The 3,885-nt window shown below is 45.1% G+C and overlaps 1 long non-coding RNA gene across 1 annotated transcript in view; it reads right to left on the bottom strand.

The window, feature by feature from the left end:
• Nucleotides 1–2,443: 2,443 nt before the first annotated feature.
• LOC110293927 overlaps nt 2,444–3,885 on the bottom strand; it is an 18,141-nt gene continuing 16,699 nt past the window's right edge. Inside the window, exon 5 of the long non-coding RNA XR_002377894.1 lies at nt 2,444–3,117. This is a non-coding gene — a long non-coding RNA (uncharacterized LOC110293927). The remainder of the gene's footprint in view (nt 3,118–3,885) is intronic.

The raw sequence follows: 3,885 nt of genomic DNA, 5'->3' as shown, positions 1-3,885 counted from the left end.
ATTGTCTCGTTTCCTTGTCTTAGCCTCTGAGGCACGTATGACCACTGTCCCATTCTGAGGACACAGACTTGTGGAGACAGAACCACCGCTTTTGACTCAAGTCAAGAGGAAGAGACACTCTGACCGGCTCTTGTTTGGGGGGAACTTTCATTTGTTCCATTCAAGGGTCCAAGGCACCAAAGCCACAACTCTCTGATGATTGGTATTTGGTATATCGGATGAGCACCTAGGCATTACCTGTGTAGATAGTCTCGGGTTTGTTTTGGTTATAAGGCATTTACAAATGAAAAAGAATGCCTTAGGAAATAAGAAAATGAGCTGAACAAGAAAGATATCTAAGATACTGATTATTTAAGGAAGACTCAGTCCTGAGAACAACACAGGAAGGAAGTACTAGTAGTGTTACCAAAACACAGGCACAGAGGTGGTAAGTAGCCATCTTGGTTAGGGTTGCTATTGCTGAAACAAAATACTATGACCAAACAGCAAGTTGTGGAGGAAAGGATTTATTTGACTTATGCTCCCATGTTGTAGTCTACCATCGAAGGAAGCCAGAACAGGAACTCAGACAGGGCAGGATTCTGGAGGCAGGAGCTGACCCAGAGGCCATGGAAGGATGCTATGTACTGGTTTGCTCCACATGGCTTGCTCAGCCTGCTTCTTATAGAACCCAGGACCACCAGCCCAGGGATGACCCCACCCACATGGCCTGGGCCCTCCCTCACCAATCATTAATTAAGAGAATGCTCTACAGCCTGATCTTACAGAGGCATTTTCTCCATTGAGGTTCCCTCCTCTCAGACAACTCTAGCTTGAATCAAGTTGACATAAGACTACCTAGCACAGTAATTCATGTAGCATGCATAAGTACTAAAAGTGGAAAAGGCTGTCATAGTATACTGGCTGGTTTTGTGTGTCAACTTGACACAAGCTGGAGTTATCACAGAGAAATGAGCTTCAGGTGAGGAAATGCCTCCATGAAATCCAACTGTAAGGCAGTTTCTCAATTAGTGATCAAGGGGGGGGGGGGAGACCCATGGTGGGTGGTGCCATCCCTGGACTGGTAGTCTTGGGTTCTATAAGAGAGTAAGCTGAGCAAGCCAGGGGAAGCAAGCCAGTATGAAACATCCCTCCATGGCCTATGCATCAGCTCCTGCTTCCTGGCCTGCTTGAGTTCCAGTCCTGATTTCCTTTGGTGATGAACAGCAATGTGGAAGTGTAAGCTGAATAAACCCTTTCCTCCCCAACTTGATTCTTGGTCCTGATGTTTGTGCAGGAATAGAAACCCTGACTAAGACACAGAGCTAGCTTCAATTGCCAACATCACTCACTTGGGAAGAGAGAGCCTCAGTTGAGGAATTGGCTTCTTGGATAGGCCTGTAGGAATGTCTGTTGGGCATTTTCTCAATAACTGCTAATTGATTCAGGAGGGCCCAGAAGACGTAAGATTAAAAATAAGATATCTGAGAAGTAGCTGACTGGATATGTGTGTGTTCAAAGAAGACTACAGAGTCCACTGTTCAACTTGATCTTTCCTCTTCATTAGCAACCATGATTCCACACGTAAGCATGCATTGGGATAGACAGAGGTGAGTGCCTTAGAGAGGACCCGATTACATCCCTGGAGGAGCTTAGGTGACAGGAGAGGGACCGCTAAGTCACTGAGATGATTATGAGTAGAGATAGGAGGGACAAGTAGGGAAAACTCTAGGTAGAAAAAGAGCTTGGCTGTGGAAAAGTTTCCTCAGATCCGGAAACAGCTTCAAATTGAAGTGCATCAGGCCAGCATGGTGAATGGATGAGTCTAAGCATAGTTTATCTGAACGTATGCCTGAAATTTATCAGAACCTGTTAGCAGGGAGAGTTCCCCAGCATTCCCAGCGTACACAAAGCCTGGAAAGCTCTTGGTAGTGCCAGGGTCAGAAGAGTTGTGTGTTCCTGAGCCAGGAAGGGTTGCTTTGTCCCTGCTCACTCTCCGCTCTCAATATCCACCTCCTTCCTGTTTGGCAAATGGAAACATAGGACCAAACATGACAGTGTATTGACAGTCCTTGAGAGATCGTGGTTTGGGGTAGGATGACTCAGCTCGCCACCAAGCCTGATGACCTGAGTTTGATCCCCAGGACCCACATGGTGGAAGGAGAGACATGACTCTGCAAGTTGTCCTCTGACCTCCACACATACATCATTATACAGATGCTTCCCTCTAATAAATAAGTGTAGTTTAAGGAGATCAAGCGAGCATGGGTTTCAAGTTCACAGCACAGTGCCCAAGGGACAGAGGCAAAGTCACTTTTTGTCTGCAGCTGTGTATGAGCACAACCTCAGCTGAATTTGGAGTCTAGACCAAGTTCATCCTGCCTCACCCCAGTTGGCCTGGATTTATGAAAACCAAACAAACCATCACCAACAGAAACCAAAGCTAGATTCTTTCATAAGGACATGGAGAAAGAACATGCCTTTTAATCAACAGTCCTCATTGGCCTACAGTCAGTGGACAGCAAGGAAAGGAGCTTACCACAGTGACTCAGATCGACTGGTAGTCTATTTCTTGTTGTTGGAGAACTGCTTGAGTTTCAAACAAGAAGTGTTAAACCTAAGAAGTTAAAAACAGAGTTGACAATGGATTTCAGAATCAAACACAAGAGTTCTCTGAAACAAGGAGAGCGTCCAGCTCCATGGTCGACCAGTTGTCTATTCCTCTACAGGTTCTCTACTTCTCTTTATGAACTATATTATTTGGATATGACCTAACAAATGTCCAGGGGGGTCACACAGTCCTTGCAGAAGAAGGAACTTAACACAGAGGAAGCAGCTCTGACCACGCTTTCAGCTTGGATGTAGACTCTGCCTCTGTCCGGTGTAGCCTTTTTCACTTAGCAAAGTCTGACTTAGTTGACCGGTGCCATTGTTGTTGGCTCTCATTGTTGCTTGAAGTTGAAAGGCTGGATGTTAATGCATCGTAAAGCTTCCAGACCGTGGTGCACACTTCCATTTAAGGATGACCACATGAACCAATGCTTCTTGATCAGCCACAGGTGGCATGCTTTGAGCACTGCAGACAGAACAGTTGCTGCTGTTTTCTCTCTGTCTCTTTTCTGCATGTTCTGTGGTTTGCTTACTGGAAACAGGGATAAATGATTATTTAAAAATGTTAATAAGGCCCTGCTCCCAGAAGCACGATTTTGAAAAGAATTCGGAATAAAAACAGTGGAAATCGAGCAACTTGAAACAATTGTTACTCTGACTAAGGAAGAGAAGAAGAAAAAACAAAAACAAGAACTCAGATTCTTCCTGTCTTAGGATTTCAGTTTCCAAATATTTCATAAGTCAAATACAGCCATCTGCTCACATTGCAAGGTGCATACCATGTGAGTTACACACACAGGGAGAGGCTGTTTTTCAAAGTTCCTGCCTGCAGTGTCAAGCTTGTTCTTGCTGTGTTTTTTTTTTTAATATTTTTTTATTATGTATTTTCCTCAATTACATTTCCAATGCTATCCCAAAAGTCCCTCATACCCTCCCCCCCACTCCCCTACTCACCCATTCCCACTTTTTGGCCCTGGCGTTCCCCTGTACTGGGGCATATAAAGTTTGTGTGTTCAATGGGCCTCTCTTTCCAGTGATGGCCGACTAAGCCATCTTTTGATACATATGCAGCTAGAGTCAAGAGCTCTGGTATACTGGTTAGTTCATTATGTTGTTGCACCTATAGGGTTGCAGATCTCTTTAGCTCCTTGGATACTTTCTCTAGCTCCTCCATTGGGGGCCCTGTGATCCATCCAATAGCTAACTGTGAGCATCCACTTCTGTGTTTGCTAGGCCCCGGCCTAGTCTCACAAGAGACAGCTATATCAGGGTCCTTTCAGCAAACACCTGCTAGTG

The sequence above is a fragment of the Mus caroli genome, chromosome 5 (genome assembly GCF_900094665.2).
Source record: "Mus caroli chromosome 5, CAROLI_EIJ_v1.1, whole genome shotgun sequence".
NCBI lineage: Eukaryota > Metazoa > Chordata > Mammalia > Rodentia > Muridae > Mus > Mus caroli.
Note: the sequence above shows the minus strand (reverse complement) of the source record. Positions and strands in the feature narration are given on the sequence as shown.